Consider the following 25,564-nt stretch of genomic DNA (forward strand, 5'->3'; position numbering starts at 1 on the left):
CATTAGAAATGCACACATGATAATTACACAGTCACAAATGTAATACATTATTACATTTAATTAAATGTAATACATTATTACAGTAATATTATTAATATTATCCAGTGTAATAGATCATGTTATTGATATGTTTATATGGGTACATATTCTACTTACAGTTATCTTGTTATTTGTATTTTCATGCAAAGAAATAGCAGTGTTCTTGAGTCACCATTTCTGCAGTGTAATTTTCATATATGTTTCCCAGCTCCCTCGAGGGGAGGTGGCTCACCCATAGCGACAGTCCCTGTGGCTTGCAAGCGCTCAAAACGCTGTTATTCCTAAAGGATTTCACTCTGGAAGGTAGGAGGGGCTGACTGTCATGGAGTTTGGTAAGAGTAGTAGCAGCAATCGTGGGAGCATTAAGATTGAGTCATCCACTTCCAAGTATTATCAACTGTTTGGTTTATTGGCCTTGCAAAAGTCAGGTAGAGGATTGCAAATCTAAAGGCGGTGACGTTGTTAACAAAGTGGTCTCACTCACTTCGAGGCAGATCCTGAAAGCTGTTTTCATCAAGCTGTACAGGGAATGCAAAATGAGCCAGCACGTTCGAACCCATTTAGCCAGTCAGGAAGGTAAGCAGACCCCAGAAAATAAATTTTAAACTTCTCAAAGGATTAGGATTAAGCTAACATTGGATTATGAGGTTGACTATTAGGACACAGTTATCGATAGGGCTGGGATACTTACAGGCAGCAGCACAAACTTTACGTTAAGAAAGAAATTGCAAAAGTGAACAAGGGGAAGAGATAAGAAATAGGAAATTCAGAGTTTGCAAGCCCAGATGCTTACCGGGGGCAAGCGGGACACGGCAATGAGGGTAGGCTGGCCAAAGGCAGTGAGTGGGAGGGCTGTGAATGCAGAGGGATCGGCCCTGCTGCCAGTGTCCAACAGCATGAGCACAGACCTACCTGCAGAAGAAACAGTGCATCTGAGGCTTGCCTCAAGGTCCTCCAGGCAGAAGGGGAAGGGGGAGTGGGAGGGAAAACATTAGCTTTCAGTGGATAGTTCTTGAGGCTGGTGAAGGGTACATAGATGTTACTGTCCCCCTAATCCCCACAATATGTGGGGATCTTTCTGTAAATTAAAAGTGAAAATCATTTAAAAAATATTCAAAAAAAAAGGTCTTTATAAAGACTGCTGATTTTCAGCCTCAGTTGTAATGGAAAAAAACACATAGAAATGGCCTTAGTGTCTAGTACCTAAATAGTAAATTCACTGCTATTATTAATGAGAATGTCCCAAAGCCAACAGGGTCATGTGAGATGTGGGTGGCTTCTGTTTCTATGTCTCCAGTATTTAACCATAATTACATATCAAATTCAAAGTATGGGAGGACTAAGCCCTAAAATTTAATATCTGGACACTCCCCCCGCCATCCCACACATACTCCTCAGTCACAATCAAGCAAATAGATGCTGAGATGCTCTGGACAATCTTTTTACTATCCTCTTAGCCACACTTGAATTCTCAAAAGTCAAAATCAGGCCTTATTCATCTCTGGACACCTGAACCATAGTAGGACTTTAAATCTTTATTGAATTAACAAATCAGGTTTTGTACACTGTAAACTTCACTTGACAAATCATAGAAAGTCTATGTGTACCCAGAAAACAAATAATCTAATTTAAAATGGGCAGAAGACATGAACAGACATTTCTCCACAGAAGACATCCAGATGGCCAACAGACACACGAAAAGATGCTCAATATCACTCATCATCAGGGAAATGCAAATCAAAACCACAGTGAGATATCACCTCACACCTGTCATAATGGTTAAAATCAAAGCCACAAGAAACAACAAGTGTCGGTGAGGATGTGGAGAAACAGGAACCCTCCTGCACTGTTGGTGGGGACGCAAACTGGTGCAGCCACTGTGGAAAACAGTATGGAGCTTCCTCAGAAAGTTAAAAATAAAACTACCCCATGAGCCACAAATCGCATAACTGAGTATCCCTCAAATACAAAAACACTAATTCAAAGGGATACCTGCGCCCTTGTGCTTGTAGCAGCAGTATCTACACTAGCCAAGATATAAAGGCAGTCCAGGTGTCCATCAACCGATGAATGGATACAGAAGATGTGATGTATATATACAATGGAATATTACTTAACCATAAAAAGAATGAAATCTTGTCATTTGCAACAACATGCATGGAACTAGAGGGTATAGCGCTAAGTTTGAAAGAAGTCAGTCAGAGAAAGACAAATACTGTATGATTTCATTCATATGTGGAATTTAAGAAACAAAACAAACAGCAAAGGAAAAAAGAAAGAGAAAAACAAACCAAGAAACAGACTCTTAACTATAGAGAACAAACTGGTGGTACCAGAAGGGAGGTGAGTTGGGGGATAGGGGAAATAAGAGGTGGAGATTAAAGGGTACACTTATCATGATGGAAAAAAACTAAACTAAACTAAACTAAAATAAAATAAAAGAAAAGAAAATAAAAGAAAAGAAAAGAAAAGAAAAAAGAAAGTCTAGGGAAGCCTGGGTGGCTCAGTGGTTGAGTATCTGCCTTCAGCTCAGGGCATGGTCCTGGGGTCCTGGGATCAAGTCCCGGATCATGCTCCCTACAGGGAGCCTGCTTCTCCCTCTGCCTCTGCCTCTGCCTCTCTCTCTCTGCCTCTCATGAATAAAGAAATAAAATCTTTTTTTAAAAGGGAAAGTCTACGTATAATAAATGAGTACAATGAAGTTATTGGGATAATTCAGAAAAAATTTAGCAAAATGTAAAGAGTGGCAAGTAATCGCAAACTAACTATATTCCCCCAGTTAAAAAAATAAAATGTGATTCTAAATATATTTAGTAAATAACTTTTTCTGGAATTGACTTCAAAGCAGCCCATTCCATTCCCCATTTCCCAAGGCTATCACAACTCTCTGGGAGTGGAATTGCAACAGACAATTTCCAGTCAAGTGCCAGAGACTTATATAACAGGGGGAGTCTGATGCCAGAAGTACAGCTATGGAGCCCATCCCTCCCAGAGGCTCCTTGAACTCATGAGTGGCTGAAACCCTGGAGGGACTTTCCTTAAGGAATGACCCAACAATGTGGAGGGGAATATACTTTGGACATGGGCACAATCTTGCTCTACATGTGGAGTTAATTGGAGATTGATAGGTGGGGTCATAGGTACAGGTGGAAGGAAAGGCCCTTGATATGAAGACTGGGGAGGCCTGTAGGTCCACAGCATCTACCGAGCTCTCAAACTGGGCTCCTTAAATTTAGGTGGACACATATAGGAGAGAGATATTAGCTAAACAAAATGGAACCCAACCAGGAGGTAACTCAAAACACCGTCACCACGGCAAGCAGGTCACATTCGTATCCTGTAGCACCATGTCCTCTTTCTTCACTCCTTCAAAATGATAAAGCCAGTCCCCTTCACAGAAAGCACACGTGTCACCAAGGCATTTCCCTCTGATTAGGAGTCACTAGAAATGTTCATCTTTCCACTCCTTGGATCAGCCTGATTTGGTGACAGCACAAATGACAGAATAATTCAGTTGTGACAGGAGTACCACAAGGGGACACGCTTGTCAATGGGCCCATCTGTCTGCTGTCATTCTCCATCACCTCAAATGCTTAAGAGAATAGCCTGCTACTGAAAGTGTTGCAAGAGGAAGGAGCCGCACTCGTCCCCATTCCGAATGGGGTGCAGGAAGATCCTGAGTAATGGACAGTGCTTTAGTAGAAAGCTCGGTCGTCGGAAGCACAAGTGACGAATCTAGAACTTCAAGCTCTCGAGGTGATCACATCCTCTCCCCTTTCTTACGCTCTAGAATTAGTCTCAGAAAAACAAGAAGAGATTATGATGTCCTACCCTTATTTCACAAGTGTTCAGTGATGAAGGTCCTGTAGAGACAACAATGGGCTGGATATTAGAGGGAACATAAGACAGTTCTAAAATTCGTGATTTCTGAATGAACTTAATGGCTGGTTAAGAAGAGCTACACACTCATAAAAAGTTAAGTGATAAAATGATCCAAGTTCTAGCTAATCACAGAGCCCCACAAGTTCCGTTTAGGATCTAGAACAATTTAGAATTTAGAACGAGTGGAACAGATGTTAGTTAGTATCACGTGACTCCTGTTGACACACCAAATCCTACCTCTCTGAAATCCAACACTAACGTCTGGCCCTCCATGGTTGCATTTCTTACGTGTTATTCTGGTCTCCTCAGCTCAACTGTGAGGCCTCTGGGGGTAGCACCCATCTCCCACATGCTACATAGACGTCTTGGCGGGGTTGAGTGGCCGGTAGCACCAGGAGAAGCCTCTGCTCATGGATCCCTGCTGTGTTCTTTTATTAACTCCCTGGTTTCCCTTCCCAGACAGCTTAACACACTTCCCCGCGGTCATGTAGTATCGTCCCTGATAAAATATAAGTCCTACAAGGGGAGGAGATGGGTCTATTTGGGGACAGTTATTGAAAGTTGAGAGTTTGTAGAGTTCTACCAAGATACAGAGTTACCAAAAAAATTAAAGGGAACAAATAGAAAATGAAAAGAAAATAGGAAAAGTCCTAACCTATCTCATAGTTTTGCAGGCGATATTATTGCCCATACCTAGTTTGCTCTTGTCCACCTGAGGTGTTCTTGTTTCCTGCCATCTGGAAAGCCATGGGCCGGAGACGTCATCCTCAGCGCTGCCAACAGCCTGCAGCAGCAGCAGCCCCGAGACCCGAGCTGACCGATGAGTGACTTCTACCCCCCATCCACGAGCAGCTTCTCCACTTCCCTGTTTCTCAGCTGCACCCAAATACACAGAAGCACCCTCCAGAGAAACACCCAGATGCCTCCCAACCCGAAATGGAGCCATGGCTGGTGAAACCACGATTGTCTCAGTCTCTGTGGAGACAAAATGCAAAAAATCAGAAGGTGGGAGAGGCCCATATAGCTTTATGGATACGCAGCGATTTGTTCTAGTACATATGCTGAGCCACCGGCTCCGCTAGACCGCTGAACCCTCTATACACTCCTTGCTTTGTTATCACTAAGTACTTTTGCAGCCTCAATATGACCAAACGTGTTGATGAGGGACTCAGTGCTGGGTCACACGGGGAGAAGCCCCTTTAGATTTTGGCTTGCCAGTGTGCAGGTAAAAAAGCTAAAGGCTGAAATAGGGTTGCTGTCTTTGCCTCTTTCCATCATGCCACGCCGAGTCTACAGACACACACGCCTGTGCGCACATGCACACGCACGTACACACACACACACACACAGGGTGCCAAGGCAGACCTCGGAGTGCCAGGTCTGGATTCCAAACAGCTGGAGCAGAAAGCAGCCGTTGGCAGGAGCAGACAATAACAAGAGACACAGTATTGGGTCCAGATTGACACACAGAGTTCTTGGCATGGCCACATTGCCACCCTTTTTCAGGGGAACTGGCACCCTTCCAGGCCTCCCCAGCCCTTTCTCACATGGCAAATCCTAGACCTTCTACGGAAAAGGAAAACTGATGGGTGAAGCCATTCGTTTCTGACTGTTTTCAAGCTATCAAATTATACCTTTTAGGTTAGGTCTGCGAATGAAATGCGTTTCCATATTAATAAGAACAGCGGTATGAAAGGAGTGGGGCCCATCTGCTCGCATGTTGTAACTTGAAGAGACCTTGAACATAATTATTCGAATGCTCTCATGTTACAGTTGAGGAAAATGCGTCTCAGGGAAGTTACATGACTTGACGAGGTCCCACTGCCCGTTCGTGGCAGGGTTCTTGCCCTGACTTCTAGGTAGCATTCTTTATTCTCTGCCCTGTGGCTTGTTTCACATCCATCATCAGCTCCCTGCAGGATCATCCTAACATCCAAATTACGATTTTTTGCAACGTATTCGTAGCTAAAGCCACATGCTGTGCTCTCACAAATACAGTTGCATATTCTGACCCAGCTGCAGGATCCATGCAGATGGCCTGGGGGCAGGGAGGTGGGGATGGGGGCCTAGAGATGGTTTGAGTGATCAGGAAGCAAGAGAGCAATAACTTTCTTGGGTTTGGGGGAGGGGGTGTTTGTTTTTTGGGTTTTTGTTTTGTTTTGTTTTGCTGAAAATCAACCAATCAATAAGTCTGTTCGATAGTGGTTGAGAGCTGATGACTTTGTAGTAAGGAAGACTGGATTTAAATCCCGGGCCCACTACTTAATAGTGGAGTGACCTTGGGCAGGTTCCTTACATCTTCTTAACCTGAGTTCCTACATCTGTAAAAAAAGACAAAAAATTGTAGCTTCCTCACTGAGTTCTTAGGGGGATTAAGTGAGATGAGCCACTGAAGGTTTTTAGCACATGCGAATTGTTCCTATTTACCTCATGAGTTTAATCTTTCATTTTTCTTTGATTCTGTTTTTTTTTTTTAAGATTTTATTTATTTATTCATAGAGACACAGAGAGAGAGGGAGAGAGGCAGAGACACAGGCAGAGGAAGAAGCAGGCTCCATGCAGGGAGCCTGACGTGGGACTCGATCCAGGGTCTCCAGGATCACACCCTGGGCTGCAGGCAGTGCTAAACCACTGTGACACCAGGGCTGCCCGTGATTCTGTTTTTTAATACCCCCATACAACTAGACCCATCATCCACCACGTGTCAACGCTGGACACTATCAAAATTGCTTTCTGGAGGTGGTTGGTTTGAAATAGTCTTGCTGGTGGAGTTCCTAAAATGTATATCAACACTTAGAAGGGATCTCAAACACTAGACTCTTTCAAAAGTGTTCTCCTACCATTTCTATTATCTATCCTCCCACATCCTCCTCCTCTTCCTCCTCCTCCTCCTCATCACCATCATCATCCTCATCTTCTTCCTCATTATCTCCTGGGTGGCCAGCAACCATGCAGAGGAAATCCACCTTCACAATGAGACTGGGCATGTTTATAGATTAGGAAGACACAAAGCTGCATAGTTTCTGAGGGTAGATATGGCAGGAACGCTTGAAGATCAGAAGAGTGAGTATTTTGTCTCCTAAATAAGCAAAGGGGAAACATTTCCAGATATTAGAATTGTTTCTTCTTCAACTCTCCCAAAAGTTGTTACCTGTAAAATGTGGGCTTTCTCTTTCTGAAAAATTCCCAGAGAAGACAATATCACCCCATTTCCCTTCTCACTTGTATTTTACATGGAAAGTACACAGTTGTAGGCTGGATCGTCTCAGCCATTAACTCTGCCAACTGCCTTAGTTCTTTTCTTTTTTTTCTTTATTTTTAAGATTCATCCATTTATTTTAGAAAGAGAGAACATGTGCTCGAGTGGGGGGAGGGGCAGAGAGAGAGGGAGAGAACAAAAATCTCAAGCAGAGTTCCCGTTGAACGCAGAGTCCAATGGGGTCATGGATCCCATGACCCTGAAATCATAACCTGAGTCGAAATCAAGAGCCAGATGCTCAACCAACCAACCACCCAGGCACCGCTACCTTAGTTCTTGAAATGGCAGATTCATAGCTGACAGACCCAAGCCTGCTTCTCTTTCTTTCAATCTCTCTGTCTCTCTTTTATCAAAATAGCTTTTGCTTCTACAAAAAAAAAAAAAAAAAAAAAAAAAAAAGCCAAAATTCCATGGTCCTGAAGTATAGTAACAATGTTTTAAAAATGTGGGAAGGAAAAGTGAACCTGGGTAAAGCAATTAAAAATTATTTTCTAGGGGCATCTGGACAGTTCAGTTGGTTAAGTGTCAGACGATTGATTTCAGGTCAAGTCATGGTCTCAGACTTGTGACATCAAGCACCTCCCACCTCCCATCAGGCTCCAGGCTCAGTGGGGAGTCTGCTTGAGATTCTCTCTCTCCCGCTCCCTCTGCTCCTCCCGTGCCCTCACTGTCTCTCTCTTTCCCCCCCTCTCAAAAAAAAAGACTTTCTAATTATTTTAAAAAGTGATGAGAAAGAACACTATTAAAAAATGTTAACAACCTTAAGTGATAATTTTCTTTTCAAATCTTACCTTTATCCTTATTTAAATTGTATTAGTCACCCAAAACCCAGATTTAAAGTATCTTAGCATAATCTCAGTGTTGGATATTTACTGTAAGCGTCTTGCCTATAGTATTATTATTTCTTAAATTCACATTTTTAAATCATAGCCAAACTGCTTATTCCAGTGCAAAGTACTATACTTTTCGATGTTACCCCTTCAATCCACTATCTCCAAAATTCAAAATTATTTCCTTTTTTGTTGTATGAGTTTTACTGTTTCAGTTTGAACCTGCTCTCAGGACATAAGCCAATTTTCCTAAATTTATCTTGGGCTTGTTAGCAATTTGGATTTGTCTCTGACAGAGGCTAAACAGGGTTTAGAATATTAATTTAAACTCTCGTGCTAAAAACATAATAAAAATCTTGGGTTTTGAGCATAAGAGGCTGCAGCATTTCCATAACAATATGCAAAAAATGCTCTGTTCTTACTAAATGTACCATGGTGAAGTTAATCCTGAAAATAAAGTTGTTCTTTTCTTTTCTTTTTTTTTTTTTTTTAATGTCTTGATTCATGAACTAGTGATACTTGCTTCTAGCATAATCCCCAGCCTACTTAAAACAAAAGCTCTGGCACACAGCGATACCGAGGCTAACAGCTGTCAGCTAGTAAAGGCACCCGCCAGATGTTGGAGCCCAGAGGCATCCAACAACAGTGATCATTACAGCCTTCAATCACCCCATTTAGAATTTACAACAAACTGAGCAGAAAGCCATTATTTCCACCTTCAGTATAAAGTTTTCCTCAGGCTGCAAGCAGAGTTCTGTAACGGACGGATGCACCATCTGCCCCAAGTTCACTCTGCTCTTCTGTGGAACTTCCTCGGGTAGAAACCAGTCCCAGATAAAGGCCAAAATATCAGGATGTTATTTGTTATTATGTGAGATCCCTCAAAATCCCTAAGGGTTCTTGCTCATGCCTCGAGAAAGGGCTTCCACTGTAATTAAATGAAACAATAACAAATCATAATATAAGGCATAAAATGAACAAACATTATGAATTAATCATACTTAGACAATTACAACCCATATGGCTTGTTAAACCCAATCTGCTACCTGTAGTGACGTAGCCTGCACACTGTATGTTCAATGCTGCAGCCCTTTCTCCCCCAGGATGTAATTACTTAATTTTGTGAATGAGAAAACGAGATGTAAAAGGCAATGTGTTCACCCTTTGGTATCCCCTCAAGGCTCCCTTGCTGGGCCTAGGGCATGCCCGCCACTCCCAGCTCAGGAGACTTCTGAACCCCTTTCCTATGCTCTACTCTCTCCTCCCACCCCATCCTGTCTTTTCCCTGTTCTCCACTTGGAGGCAACCACAGCAGGAAGTGAGAAAGGACATTCCGTGCCCCCTAACCAGGAAGGGAGAGTGGGCCTTTTTCCGGAGTAATCTGACACACGGTCAAGTGATACCGGTTCCCCAGGGAAAGCCTTGCTCATCCTCTAGTAAAAGCAGTGACGGGACTTAGAAGACCGCCCTGACTTCCCTGCTTACCAGTCACTACTGATCCTGAGCAAGTTTCATAATTTACCTGAATGTCAGTTCTATGGTTCACACAACAGGAACAGCCGTGCTACCTGCCAACGAAACACGCTCTGTGAAGGGCCCAACCCAGAGCTAGTCAGCGTCTGCTACCCGGGTAGCGAACCTCCATTTCTGGAAATATCACTGGGAATTTGACTGTTGGAGAGAAATTTTCAAAAAACAAAAGCAACTAAGGAGTTGCCAGAATGCTGTTACTCTGGAAGGACCCAGGTCGTCTACCCCACTGCAGTGAAAATGACAGTGGAAAAATTAGGGGCTGAACATGGCGCAGGCCTGGCCTACGTGTTTGGTGTATTGCCAAATCACCCTGTTATCCACCAGCAGGCAAAGCCTAGAGAGTGCCATGGAGCACCGATAGATCTCTCTGGTGTGTGGGCTCAGAAACTAGGGACAGAGGCCCAACCAGCTGCACTGTCCCAAGTGACTCCCAGACCAGCAGCAGGCCCAACTAACGTATGAGAGCAACCGCAGGTGGCTCTGGGCAGGAAGAGCTCTTTACCTGAGAAGCCAAACTTGCCCCCACATCACCAGCACCCCATGCTGAGCAGCCAGTCCTGGCATCTGAGCACACCCACAAGATCTACTGCCACGTTAGACGACGTTGAATGAACCATGAGCCACTGACTCGAAAGGGACCTGCAGAATCGGTCTCTATGAAGGAGCCTTCATTAAGCAATTTTCACAGGATCATAGAAAAGAAGAGGCCTGGGGCCTGTTACCCTATTCATCCTCCTATGACCAGGTACTTGGAGTAGTCCTAGAATATATCGCTGACATGTCCCTTCTGGAAGGAAGCCGCACCCCCAGCCCTACTTCCTGTGTCCTCAGAACAACCTGCCCCTAAGATAGCTCTTGGAATTCCTGCTTTACCTGCAGCCCACCCTTTCCGGGATGCTCCAAGGCACAGCCGAGACCACATGAGAACATCCAGGCACAGTTCTGTTAGGAACCTGGGGGGAACAAAAGGGAAAGCAAGAGAGATTCGGCATCCAAGAGCCTGGGTTTGGATCTTGGTTGTCGCTTTGTACACCCTGAGCAGGTGACTTAACCTCTCTGATCGTCACGTTTGAAATGCAAATAAGACTGTACCTACTTCAGAGGACTTCTGTGAGCAGTAAATGAAAAAATACAAATCAAATACTTAGCGTACGACCTGGCACATGGTTAGGGGCTCAAAACTCCACAAAAGTCGGCTTTATTTTTGTGGTTCTGTTTCTTTTCTGCCTTATGAGATCTAGCTTTTTCATTGTACTCCAAGCTGTCATCAGCTCTTGCCGGGATTATTGTAATGGCTCTTAACTGTTCTCTTCCTTCTTTCTTGGCCACCACCTGAAGTCTGGGCTCAACCCAGCAGCCATAGTGACTGTACCCGTTCCCTCTTGCTGCTGTGTCAAATAACCACAGACTTAGGGGCTTATTGCCATACAAATGGATTACCCTATAGTTCTGGAGTTCGGATGCTCCAAATGGAACTCGCTGGTCTAAAGTCAAGGTGTCAGCAGGGCTGTCAGCCTCCTTCTGGAGGCTTTAAGGAAGAACGAGTTTCATTGCCTTCTCCAGCTTCTAGTGCCGGCCCAACCCCGTCCCCACCCCGTCCCACCCCCTTGCTTCGTCTTCAGAGCCAGCTCTGAAGGGCCAAGTCCCTCGCACACTGCCACCTCTCTTGCTCTCCCTTGCTGTGCACTGGGCCCATCCAGATAACCCAGGATAATCTCCCCAACTCAAGGGCACCTAATTACCAACCTTACTTCCATCTGCAACCTTAATCCCTTTCTGCCGTGTAACATCACATGGGCACAGGCTCTGCAGACTAGGTCCTTGGACAGCTTTGGGAGCATTATTCTACCTCACAGAGTTGAAACATAAGTCAGATCACACCTCTGTGCCAGACACTTTCCTCCCAGAATATAAACCAGAGTCCACACAGCACCCGAGACCATGTGCTCCTCTGTTTCCTCGAGGGCCTGCTCTCTTGTTACTCTCCCTCCCTCGCTCTGCTCTAGCCATACCAGCTTCTTGCTCTTTACTGATGAACTCAACGTTCAGGGAAGCAGCCGCTGCAGGGTTTTTACCTTTGAAAAAGCATATCACCAAAAAAAAGGTTACCCAAAGTGCAAATAAGCATATGAAAATCTGCTCCATTTCCTAAGTAATTAAAGAAATATGATTAAAACCATAATACAACACCATGACACACACCTGAGAATGCCAAAATGAAAAAGACAGAAAATACTAAATGCTGACAAGGGTGTAGAGCAATGAGAAACCTCACACACGGCTGGTGACAGTGAGATCTGGTAACACTACTTTGGAAAACTGTTTAGGGGCTTCTATTAAAGCTTCTACTTCTATTAAAGCTAATGTTCAGGCATATCCTCCGACTTGAGAAATATCACATTATATTTTAATTGCTTCTTAATCTGCATCTCCCACCAACTCTGAGGCCTGAAAGGCAGGCATTATGTCTGGTACACAGGGGAGACCTGAAACAGCGCCTAGGGTGTTAATAGGTACCCAGTGAATACTTGCTAAATGAGTGATGGACAGCATGCTTCTTGGGGACCCTTCACGGAACACAGCAGACCCTTTGAGGCTCATCCGTCCACCTCATGTGCTTATGTTTCTCTTACTAAACTTTGAGGTTCTGGGTTACATGGGGGTTTTTTGTTTGCTTAACATTTTTTTTTTAAGTAACCTCTACACCCAACATGGGGCTCAGACTCACAACCCTGAGATCAAGGGTCCCATACTCTACTGACTGAGCCAGGTAGGCACCCTGTGGGTTACATGTTTTTAAATAATTGATCAGGTTTCCTTATAACACACCTTCCTCCCCTACTAAACCACCAAACCCTGGTTACTCTTCTGAGTTTGCCCAGCACCTGTATGGCGCTCAAACATAGACCAAACCTTGCTGAAGAGGTAAGTAAGCAAGTCAATGAAGTTCACAAGTGAAAACCCGCAGTGGATTGCCATCTATGCCTCACAGGCTCTGGTCCTTTCCTTAGATGTTTGAAACACCTCCTGCCCCAGCTACTTCTGGAAGTCTCCAGATGGTGTCTCCTTCAAGCTCATGAACATGTTCTCCCTATGACAGCATGGTGGCCACCTTTCCTTTCCCCTGCTCTGCTCAGCTCTTCACAGAGCCTGAGCTCTGCTGTTTGCAAAGCTGTTTGTCAGCATAGGGCTCACTCTGCTCCCAGGGCCCACCAAGGGGCCCCTTCATGCCAGGACCCATCACTGCCCCCCCCCCCGGTGACACTGCTGTCCTCAGCAGCACCCCGCAGACTCCCAGACATCAAAATGACACCACATTCTCTGCAGTTTCCAAGGCACTAAAGTCTCTCCTTGCTCCTGCACGAGTAGGGGTTTGGTTGCCCTTCCCCCTTTGTGCTATACTTTGTCACCTTTCCCCAAAAGGAAGATTACTCCTGTGACATTCGCCTGTGGCATCCATCTCCTTAAGGTTCAGGCACGAGTTAGTGTGTGTGTCATCTTTGCAGTCTCCTCCCCTTTGGCCCTCCTTCACGTGACTGCAGTGAAAACCCTGATCACATTAGCTAATACTTATAATGCACCAAATATCACCAGGACTCCTCTAAGGGCATTACACATTTCTAATTAGTTCATCATTAGTACAAACCTCTGAGACAGGTACTATTATTACCTCCAATTGACAGATGAGGGATTGAGGCATGGAACAACTTAAAAACTGGTTTGAAGACATGCAGCCAAGAAGTGCCAGAGCCAGAATTTAAGCCCAAGCAACTTTGTGCATATCAACTCTTGGCCAGCCTACCCCCACCAGCCAGTAATAATAATGGAAAAAGAAGTAAAGCCAACATAGATTTAGAGTGTACTAAATATTAGGCATTATTCTAGGAACTTTGTCTACTGTATTATTTGAACTTCACAATAATGAAGGACTGTTACGATCTTTTCTATAAAGAATCTGATGTAGAGAAAAGTTAAATAAAATGTCTGGCATCAGGACACCTGGGTGGCTCAGTGGTTGAGGGTCTGCCTTTGTGTCAGGGCATGATCCTGGGGTCTGGGATCGAGTCCCTCATCGGGCTCCCTGCAGGGAGCCTGCTTCTCCCTCTGCCTGTGTCTCTGCCTCTCCCTGTGTGTCTCTCATGAATAAATAAATAAAATCTTAAAAAAAAATAGAAGTCCAGCATCACACAGTCCTTAAGTATAAAGTCAGATTTCAAACATAAGTACTGTGACTCCGGAGCTCACAGTGGTAACCTCTGTGCCATGTGTCCTTTGCCTCTAAAGAACCACAGCAATGTCATAGGGTCCATGGGAGCTGGAGCCTGACCATTTTTTATTCCCATTCATGGACATGGCTTAAGCTCCAGTTCTACTGCACCAGAATATATACTATATTATTACAGCAAAATACTATTTTTCTCCATATTGCTATGAAGATTACAATCTTTAAGTGCTCTTAAAGGTCTCTAAGATCACCAAGACATCTTTCTTTTCTGCCTTTAAAGAAGAATTAATATTGTATCTTAGAGTATAGTGTGCCTATCAAAGAGAATGATACCATTTGCCTCCCTCTTGGCATTATGTCCTTGTTCCACAGAACATAACCTCTCCCATGACTCCTCCAAGGGGAAAGGAATACCTTTCCAGACTGAACACATGTACCTTATTTACAATTCTCAAAGAAGAGAGAGATTTACTTCCTATTTGTATCCCTACACTCAGGAAGTGACCACAACATGCGTTCCCCCCTGAGCCTCTTAGAACATGATATGGAAAGCAGGGGATGGCTGGTTACGCGATAATTTAAGCCATCATGTCCAATGCAAATAGTACTCCTTGCAACTAGATATGTTTGAAGTTTGCTACAATCCTACTATAATATACTAAGAGAGCTCCTTAATAAATTTGACAAAAGGCAGGGTTTCACGAGAGGTCACATCTGTCACCTGCTAAGAAGACAATTGTCAAAGAAATGCATGAAGACAGATAAATTTCCTAGTAAACATCCTGGAATGGAAAAAAACAAAAAAACAAAGCCCCAAAACAAAAACTCTTTCCCTTAAGAAAATTTCCCATGGAATCTCAACTCTTAGAGTTACAGAAACTATCAAATCATTTCTATATAGTAAAAAACAATGAACACAAGAGGAAATGTCAAACTCTCAATGCTCCGTAGGTGTTAGTAGAAGTGCAAATAATTAGATAAGACTATTTTTTATTATCTCACATTAACTCTACACTTAATGGCTAAAGAAATGTTCTCATTTAAACTCTATTTCAAAGTAAAATATTTGAAATAGTGGAATACCACATGGTCCATTGCTTAGAGAACACCCTTTAGATTGAACCAGTTGGGGCCCAGAGAAGTTTCAAGAATTTTCATTCCCACGCCCCCACCATTTCACCTTAGCTACTGTATCTCTCCTCTCTATACAGATATTATATACACTCTAAATAGCATAAATTGATTTTCTAAATGTTGTGATTGAAAAGTGAAGAGGAAAAATATCTAGCTTAAGGGTAAAAGAATAGAATTTTCCCATCAAAACTTTTCAGAATGAACAGTCCATTCTACACAGTACCTACCATGGCCCTCCTACCCATTATTACATGGAGTCATAGTATTTAAGGCAAGTCTGTTCTTCGTGTATAGAATTCTGGACCGGGGATTGAGAATTTTGTCATTCTTTTAATGATATCACAGTACTATTGCTAAAGCAATTTCAATGGTCAATGCTTAAAACAGTAGACTATTAGGGATCCCTGGGTGGTGCAGTGGTTTGGTGCCTGTCTTTGGCCCAGGGCGCGATCCTAGAGACCTGGGATCGAATCCCACATCGGGCTCCCGGTGCATGGAGCCTGCTTCTCCCTCTACCTGTGTCTCTGCCTCTCTCTCTGTGACATTCATAAAAAAATTAAAAAAAAAAAAAACAGTAGACTATTGCTCTGAAAATTTACAATTAAAGGAAAGATTTAAGCCTTTATTTTGTCTTCATTATATGAACTGTATTTCAGAGTAACCAACTAGTGCTAGTTGCTGAAGAAAAGCTTTTTTAAAGAAGAATTCGAGTTAATACACAGTAAAAGGAAGATAGAACTATACGATTATCATTTTGTCACCATTAATGTAATAATTGATTCAGGCAATAAGTATCATGGGATGCTAAGAGTGAAAGAGGGACAGAGAACTAGATATTTTTAGCAAATTACTTATTTTTATAAGAGAAAAACCACACTGTTTAATGGGGGGAGGGGGCGTCTGGCTGTCCCAGACATCATTGAGCTGAACTTAATGATCAATCTTAGATTCACTAAACTTGAAATACCCAGGTGTATTTTGTCTCCTAATATGATGCAATATGAAACAAATCCCAAAATATTTCACCTAAATATTTTAAAGCTTTCAGAATTAAAATAAATACAAAAGTCAAAGGAACAAACCCAATGCTGTAATTGGAAAGGCATGAGATAAATCCAAAATGTAGACTATACTATAGACACTCAATCTCTTTAAGTCAATGGCATGAATTTAAAAAGAGGGCAAGGAAAATTGCTCTAGATCTAAAGAGACTTAAAAGACATACGACCAGGGGTGCCTGGGTGGCTCAGTTAAGTGTCTGCCTTCAGCTCAGGTCTTGATCTCAGGGTCCTGGAATCAAGCCCTGCACCAGCGTCCCTGCTCAGTGGAGAGTCTGCTTTTCCCTCTCCCTCTGCTGCTCCCCCTGCTTATGTTCCCTCTCTTTCTCAAAGAAATAAATCTCTCTTTTTTGAAAAGAGAGATTTTCAAATAAAAAAGCTTGAAAAAAAAAAGACATACAACCTATGGGCCCCTTTTTGGGTTCCTATGTGAACAAAACAACTAAAAAATTTTGAGGACAACTGGGGAAAATTGGATATGAACAAGATACTAAATGCTACAAAGGAATTATCACTGGAGTGCTGGAAAGGCAGTGGTTACGTAAGAAAATCCCATATTTGTACAGAGATGCATACTGAAGAATTCACTTTAGAATATTTCAGCAACAAGAAAGTCTGGCAAATCAACTGCGGTAAACTACGAATAACTGTTAAGTGTTGGACGTATAAGGACTCATTATCCAGTCACTCTCCTTTTATGTATGCTTGAACTTTTTATAATAAAAAGTTTTAAATATTAGACTTTCACTTTTATTTCTTGAGGTAGAAGGAATAAATAATGCTGGGATAAAATCTTGGATATAAAATGAGAAGACAGCTAATTCTTAGACCCTGCTTTACTATTGACTCCAAATTCCCACTTGCAAAGATTCCTTTCTGCCTTTGAAATTTCTTAATGATATGAACATTACCAAAATGGAGTCTTAAATTTCAGATATTCCTCAAATATGTATGGTTTTTTGACTCAGAGTTTTTAAAAAGAATAATTGTCCTCTCCAGTTAATCAGTTGATCATCGATAAAATAAAAAATGCACTCAGAATAATCCAAAATCGGCCATCAGAAAAATCTAAAATTATATTCTATTTTCACAGATGCAAAAAATATGAGCTTTAAGGTTCTCTGAAAGTTTAATGCTTCCCACATATCAAGGAATAATGGTTATAAATATGCTCACTGTAGCTTTCAACACTAGAGTTACTCCTAAAATTGTTAAACTAGAGACAAGAATGATTTGTCAGCTAGTTGATCGGTTAAATTTTATTCCTATTTTTGAAAAGACTGCATGAAGTAAGTTGTAAAAGTTTGATTTTGTGAAATATAGTTTTATAATTAAATTTATAAAATTTATAATTGAACAATCACTGATTTCATCACATGCTCAAATATTAAATACACATTTCCAACTAAATCTAATTGCAGTAGTCTTTATAGACCTCCCTGGACCCAGGCAATGTTGAGCTAAGTCTTAGTCTTGATATTTGAAAACACAGGAACTGGACCCCACAAATGTACGAGCAGTGTGATTGACAACTACCTGCTTTGCCTTAGTTTGTCTCTGAAATACCAGTAAAAATGTCTACCCTGATGCATAGTCCAGAGCTACAGTGGGGCGAGGAGATGATAAAAAATATCCTTCGTACAGTTGGGAAGAAATTCCCTATATAAATTGAAAGAAAAATAAGATGAAAAATCGATATGAGGAATTAGGCATTCCACAAAACATTTTTATAACCAATCCATGCGATTCGTGGTGCACAGTAAATTAAGTTTAATTAGCCTGTTTGGCTATGGACCTGCCACAAATTACTACTGACTCGGACTGGACAGGTTTATTATCACCATCCACAAAAACGTAGTTATTAGAGATGTAGACAGAGCCGAGCTTCATCTCATGACTATCTGGATAGATTTTCTTGTTAATTTTGGGCTATAGATTGGCAAAAATATTAAAAACTGACAAATTCCTATTTGATCAAGATTCCTCTGGCACAAGTAATCGAGGCCCACTCAAACAAGCTACGTCACAAAGCTCAAGGAGGAGGGGATGACCATCTGAAATATGCTACAGGGAAACTCAGGGAAAAAATGGAGCAGGGCCCCATCACTGACCAGCTCCAGGAATCAAAAGCTATTCAGAGCCAAGGTTTACCTTCTTTCCAGAATGGCAGCTTCTAGGGAGGTAGATTGCTGTCTTGATACCACAGTGTCTTCAGTGTCTGAATAGTACCTGACACAGAGTAAGCACTCAAATCAGTGTTGGATAAATAAGTGAATTTGCTTGCTCTCTCTCACTCTCTTTCTCTTTCTCTCTCCCAAACCCCAAGGCTAAATGGCCTCTCGTCTCTGTCTCTCTGCATGTCTGTTACAATTAATTCTCTTTTTCTCCCTAGATTGCTGTTCGAAGCTCATCTATACACAGAGCCAAGCATGGCCACACTCACAGCTCCTGAATTTACATATCTTTAATTAAAGCAATTGCAGAAACAGAGTAGCTATCTCAGGGCCAATTCCAAAATTCCTAGGGGAAAAAAATCTGAGTGATTCAGCTTAGGCTAGGTGTCCATTCCTGTTTGAATTGACTATGCCAGGGGAATGGTCGAGGTCAATATAATACAAATATGTTCTCTGAGTCCATCTTCTTGGGTGGGTGAGAGCAGTCCTTCAAAAGAGAAGTCATGGCCTGGATAAGCGTCCCAAATGATCCCCACTGAAATCTACTTAACTCATGTCCAAATGATCAAGGCTGACATATTCCCAGTTGGACCTTACATCAAATCAGTGGATATAAGAGATCACCAGATCCAGCTGGTGCTAGAACCTCATCATGCTGCCTCCCATTCCTACCTGGCACACTTTCATCTGTGCCCTCATAGGACAAGGACTTTAGCTGATCTGTTCATTGCTTACCCCACCACCTAGAACAGTGCTTGGTACACAGTAGGCACTCAATAGGCATTTGTTCAATGAATGCTGAACACCCTCTTAGTCCATTCAGGCTGCTATAACAAACATACCACTGGCGGCAAGCCATAAACAACAAACATGTATTCTCATAGTTCTGGAGGCTGGGACGTCCAAGATCAATTTGCTGGCAGATTTGGTGTCTGCTAAGAACCTACTTCCTGGTTTGCAGATGACCATCTTCTCCTTGTATCTGCACATATTTTCTTTGTCTGTCTCCATCTCTGTTTCTGTCTCTGTCTCCTGCCCTTTCTCCTTCCTTCTCCTCCCTTCTCCTCTCCTCTCCCCTGCTTCAGCCTATAAGACAGACTGTAAAACATATTTAGATCTCCCCCACCCCAAACACATTCTAGATTAAGAGGGATCCCATACCAGTAGACTGCTTAACTGGACATGGATTTTTTTTTTTTTTTGTAACTTAAAAAAGTTTTCCCCTAAAAAGGTACGGACATAAATACCACATGGGGTCTGTTCTTCAAGAAGTCTTGCCTCACTCATGCCAGCCAAGTATCTTACGGGTCTTGGTGCACATCTAGAGTTGCATCTGCTACATGATGAAAATCATCTGAGTACATGTCTGTCTCCCTCCATTCTGTTAGCCCTTAGCAGGCAGGGACCATGGCTTTTGAAATCTTTGATTCTCTAGATCCTAGCAGTGTCTGAAGGTAGTAGAATTCCACTAAGAATTTGCTGGATCAACCTCAATAATCACTGTCAAGGCCAGGAGAGGCGTCTTAGATTATTAGTCAGTCTTGGCACTATACCGCATAGCAAAATGGAAGGAGCCCAACACGTGAATAACTCACAGTGAATAAGTTGTTTGAGGGAATAACTCCACGTGTAGGTCCTGTAGTCTGTAAAGTAATTGATTAGTCACTTACTCATGCAAGGCATTTGCTGATATTTATTATAGTTGCAATTTGTAAGGCAGTAGTTCAAGTGAAAGAATCATCCAGGACCCCCTCCTGTGGCCACTCATTTTAAGGCCTCGACATGGAATCTGGGGGTGGACAGCTGTGCAGTCCTGGAGCCCTCAGAGCTCTTTGACCACAAGGCCACTCTCCTCCCTAAAAGACTGTTTTGAAGGTGAATTTTGACAGGAATCTCTTTTCTTTCATCTTCTTCGCTTCTCCAACTTGTTTTGTAGAGGCCCCTGAATGACAATGCTAACTGGCCTCCACAGGAAAGGGGTGGAATTCTTCTCACCGCACCATGGCCTGCGTAGACGCTCTGTCCCCGGACCTGAACTGAAGGACAGAGGGAATGAGCAGGATGTCCGCCGACACCCAGGGTTCCTGATGGTGGAGAATCAAATTCTCCCCCAAAATGAAGACAACACAGAATTGTGATGGTTCCTGATCTCTGATGTATGCAGTCTATGACTTCGAAGGCAAACAACGCATTCCTTGGAACGCGTCTGCCAGGCTCTCCCGGGCCAAGCAGATCCCATGGCTTGTACTTAAAAGGCTGTAGCACAAGAATTAAAGAAAAGCAGGCAGGATCGCACATCGAGTTCCCTTTCTAGTAGGCAAGTACGCCCAGGGAATAGTTGGGGATCTGAGAATATCCGCTGCAGGTGGACACCCACGGTCTATGAGTTTGGGAGTCAAAGAGAGAAATAATGAATTGGCATCATTTGGAGTAGGTTCAAGTTAATGAAACATTTGCGTGTCTAATAATTCTTGACTTACTCAGAGGGCATGAGTAATACTAGATTGTTCTTTCTTATCCATCACACACACACCTTCATCAACCTATTATCCACTGAGACTGTGCAGCAGCCCCTCCTTCCAGAGGCCGCTCTGTGCAATGGAATCCTTTTCTGTCTTCTGATCAGGGCTTGGCCCCTCGGCTTCCTTGCCTCATGGAAGCCACAGCCTGGGGCTTTAGAGGGGAGCCAGCTGAATTGGCAAGGGCCCATCCTGCACTGTGCGCATGTACCACAGCCATTTGCATTTTTCTAATTTTGGATTCCTGCTTCAATAGGCACATAGGACATATCTTGGCAGTGCACCCCCATATTCATGCATGAAGGTGCCCAGGCCCAGGTTGACTAATCCACTCGTCTAAATTACACGTGTCGGGTGACCATGGGATTTCCTGACCGTGTTCAGTTCGGTGTAGCCATCTGAGTTTTTCAACATCTCAAGTTACGTGAAGCATATGTTAGAATAAATCGACTGCCTTCCGCTGCTAGGGTTTGGCTCTGCTGCCAGAGAACTTCTGAGTGGGAAAATGGAATATGCACTCAGTATGCAAGATCCTTTTCTCTCAGCTGGACTTGAAGCAGAGAAAACAAGGAAGTTGAACCTGACTGCGGCTGTCTGTGGCCCCGCCTGCAGGAATCTGAAAGAGAAAGGAGGCAAAGGGACAGCAGTCATACTAATAGAAGTTTCTCCATGAGATTGGGATGACATTTCAAGGGCTTCTACCCAAAAGAGTAGTCTGACATGTGTTCTTTGTTTCCTTTCCTAAGGAGGCACACATGGGCCATTGCAATAGCAACTCAAACGTAACGTGCAAATATCTGTATAAGAGGGTGTCGTTGACGTTGCCTATTTCATTAAGGTTGAGCCAGGCGGCATCCTGAGCTCCTTCCACCATGGACCCATGTGCTCACTGGCTCCCATGTGGACTGAGGGGCTGGGGGTGTCAGGCAGGTAGAGCAGCAGCTGATGGCCAGCAGTGCTGGGACCTGATTTGGGGCTGAGGGCTGAAGGAACCACAGCAAAGAGAACAACAGAGGCCCTGGGACATCTTTCAGACTAAGCTAAGAAGGTGTCTACAAGGTAAGTAAGACTCCACCAGGGGTCTGGGGCTGGAGAGATCTGGCATCCTGGCACTCGTTGGAGGCTCTTGGTGGCCCCAGGTCTCACTCAGGCACTGAGTGGCTTGTATTTACCCTGGATAGAAAGTGCTCTAAGTCAATCATGTCCAGGCTGTGCAGAGCCTTGACCACTAAAGTTGTAACACTTTGGAGTTCGGTCAAGCGAAGCCAGAACCTCCAATAGCGGAGCTTTCTCCTTTTCCTCATGGTCTTTAAAGTAGCATGGAGTGACTATGACCAGCTCAAAGCCCTAGAACTTGGGACAGGACAATGGGTAACAACTAGTGCTGATTTACATGGACACTCAGCCTCCCGGGAACCCCCGGAAGCATTCTCCTATATGGGCAGATTGGTAAAAGGCTAGACTCTCTGAATCCAGGCAGGCAGACTGTATCAATGGGACTGCACTAAATTGTCCTCATCCATAGGCAAGAATCAAGACATTTGGGTTATACCTGGAAGAAATCGTTAAGTACACTCGTTAAGTACTCTAAGCACTAGTAAGGACTCTAAGGGCTATCAAGACTCATCTACTTTCCTATCTGACACTGGAAGGTAACCCACCCCAGGTAAAAGGAGGAAGATATGGGGAGAGGGGATGTTTAGGAAAAGGAAGGCTAAGGCCTTTTTAAAGAACTCACTCAGGCACCTGGGTCACTCAGTGGTTGAGTATTTGCTTTTGGCTCAGGTAGTGATCCCGGGGTCCTGGGATCTAGTCCTGAATCAGACTCCCAAGGGGAGCCTGCTTCTCCCCCTACCTGTGTCTCTGCTTCTCTCTGTGTCACTCTCAGGAATAAATAAATAAAATCTTTTTAAAAAATGAAAAGGAAGATAGAAATAACTCATACATGAAATAATTAAAGGTGCCTTTAACTCACGGTAAAGTTCAGAGAGTTCAGTCCACCAAAAGGAAAGATCCGGAAGGATCCAGAGTTCAAAGGACAGAGCAAACATTACTTTGCAGCTCCCTGTCTTCTGGTCTATCATCAAGTCCTCCTCTCATAGGTGCCAAAAGTTTCCTCAGCCTTCTTTCTCTCTTCTTTTCCTGCCTCAAGCATGGTGGAGGTGTGTGGATCAAACAAGAACAGCGAGTAAAGGCCTCCTGAATGCAGAGATCCCAACCTGCTTCCCCCACCCAGTTTCCAGACTTCCAGCAGCCAAATATACACTCTCTGGGAGGAGATGGAAGAAACTTCTCCTTTTCTCTCAGCTGAAGAGAGAATCTGACAGCCCAAGATGAAGTCCCGCTGAAGGAAGGCCGTGTAGTGTGTGTGTACACGAATCATGGCACTTGGTCCTATTTCTGGCCACAACACCTTAGCATGCCAGTCCAGAAGAGCTGCCTGTGTCCAGTGAAGATTCCGTTTCACTTGAAGTATGGTATTTTGACTAAATTTCCATGTATGCTCAACCTACAACCAGAAATATGAGTAGCATAAGCACATGTGCACCAATCATACCTAAGGCCACATGTAGAATCCACTCAGTCTAAACTCCTGAGCTTTAGTAGCTTGATAATGCTTGTTTCCAGTGTCGGGGGGCAAGGAGGGGGGCATGTTGTCCCTCTGCTCCCTACCCTGGAAGGCCTGGACTCTGGCCAGAGGCTCTGGATCATGTTTCCGTGAGACCTCTTACACCACATTCAGGCTACAATGACAGTTGAGGTTACTTCTAGGGAAGAAGAGAGAACCCGCACCTACAAGCTGACTAATAAGTCGTTGAAGACATCAAAAAAGTGAAGGTACTGTGGCCTTCTAACCCAACCCCAAAGAAATATGTGTACAGCATTGTTGTGTACTAACAAAAAAGGTCCAGTTCACATAGATTAAATAATACTGTACAGTCTTTCCCAAAGGCTCTCTCTGGTTGATTGCCACATTATTGCAGAAGGCCAGTGGTGTGAATATGGTCTCAGACCTCCAGTCCACACACAAAGGGCCAGGCAAATGACCTGAGCTGGAACTACTCAACCGGCAAGCCCTTGCAGCCGTGTCACCCCAGCCATATTCCCAAACCATGCACCAGGGTACCCTGGGGGATACTTTGAATTTTCAAGTGAAACCAATTTCTATTGCTCACCATGCAAACTACCACTATTTGGTTCTTCGGACCTAATTATTTAATAAACAGAATGAAGAGGGATTTCTTTGGGCCTAGTGTGCTGTGAAGAAATAAAAGACTTCAGGGGAGCCATGGACAAGAAAGTTTACAAACCCATACCCTACATGAAGTTCCCAGTTGGCATGGCCATCTCACTCTTTACAGCTTCCAATAATCTTTTTCTCCCTATTCTTAAATATGAGCAAATAACTGAGCATATCAGGCAAGGAAAGCTCCTAACAGGAGATACAGAGATAAGAAAACTAAAGGAAGGAAGGAAGGAAGGAAGGAAGGAAGGAAGGAAGGAAGGAAGGAAGGAAGAAAGAAAGAAAGAAAGAAAGAAAGAAAGAAAGAAAGAAAGAAAGAAAGAAAGAAAGAAAGAAGTAATTTGGACAAAACAGAGACTCTGCATGGGAGGAAACTTCAGTGAAGGAAGGAAGAAGGGAAGGAAGGAGGGAAGAAAAAAAGAATCAAGAGGTTTCCAAGGTTCACAAAATGGTGTTCTTTCCTTTCTTTATAACAAGGGAGTCCTTTGGTAATATCACATAAGTACATCCAATCACATTTATTCCACATATAGATAACCTCTGATGGCTGCGAAATCCTAACCATCATCAATACATCTCTCAATATTTCAGCCACTCCTCGACACCCAAGCTCACCCTGGCAGGCTTAATAGATAATTAACTAAGACTTATGTTCTACCAATTTCTGGGATGCATCCAAAGGCACTGATAATGACCTTTTTATATTCTCTGATGTACTCCTGTATGTCAGTTAAAGCTCTAACTATCCAGGGAGGAATCCTGCCGCGTGTGTGCACCTCCCAACACAAATCTTGGTCTCTAGATCTTATTTAGGCTTTCAATATAGTTCCACAGGTAGAAGAACAACAACAAACAGCCACAGCAGTTCATAAGGCATCTGAACATAAATAGTAACTTTTTAAAAATCAAATATGCCTCCTTTATGTCAAACTACTGCCATCATTTTATTTTAGAATTCCATTTTTATAGATTAAACACTGTCTATCAGGCAGTGATGGGTATATTTTTGTGTTCTAACAAAAAAAATAATGTCTATAAGAGGGTCATTTTGCTATTTAGTTTTCACATAGAATTGGACTAAATCATGGCAATTAGTGTAACGGAAATGTTTATAGCAATCTCTGATGGCAGTTCCACTAATGTAATGATTTAGCTCAAGCCCAGTAAAACATGAACATGTATCATTAGGATGAATTGGAATCAAAAGCAAAGCAACTTTTTGCTTACAGTAATTCAACATACATCATCTCATCAGCAATGCCAACTATAAAATTAAGGATATACAATTAGTCAATCAGACGGTTCCTGAATTAATTAATTAAGCAAAGAAAATCAGCAAGCAAGGACAGGACTCCATCCAACAACATGCTTCCCCCTCTTGGAGCAATCCTTTCCATTAATTTTGATCTAGTTATCCAATAAATCACGAGATAAATCTTTCCCAGATGGTATTAGCGATTAGGACGCCTCCCAGATCAACCTTTGCAAATTTCCTACATTCGTGGCCACCGCTTTGGTTTCTCATAAACTTACCCTCTGAGAGGTGACTTGGCTTTGTTTCTACCTCTGAGAATTATTTGTTTTGTTGTCTGCCTGGCAAAGCTACACCTCTAATAACCCTCAAGGGTCATTCAACAGCCGCCAGTGGAACTATGCTAAAAAACGGG

General features: G+C 43.1%; 1 long non-coding RNA gene across 1 annotated transcript; it reads right to left on the bottom strand.

Annotated features, from left to right (window-relative positions):
• Positions 1-241: 241 nt before the first annotated feature.
• Positions 242-4,037, bottom strand: LOC111094183. The gene is made up of 3 exons (XR_005384500.1): positions 3,871-4,037; positions 833-951; positions 242-557 (listed from the first exon to the last, which is right to left on the bottom strand). It is a non-coding gene; the product is annotated as an uncharacterized LOC111094183 (long non-coding RNA).
• Positions 4,038-25,564: the final 21,527 nt, after the last annotated feature.

Source organism: Canis lupus, chromosome 36 (assembly GCF_011100685.1).
Source record: "Canis lupus familiaris isolate Mischka breed German Shepherd chromosome 36, alternate assembly UU_Cfam_GSD_1.0, whole genome shotgun sequence".
NCBI lineage: Eukaryota > Metazoa > Chordata > Mammalia > Carnivora > Canidae > Canis > Canis lupus.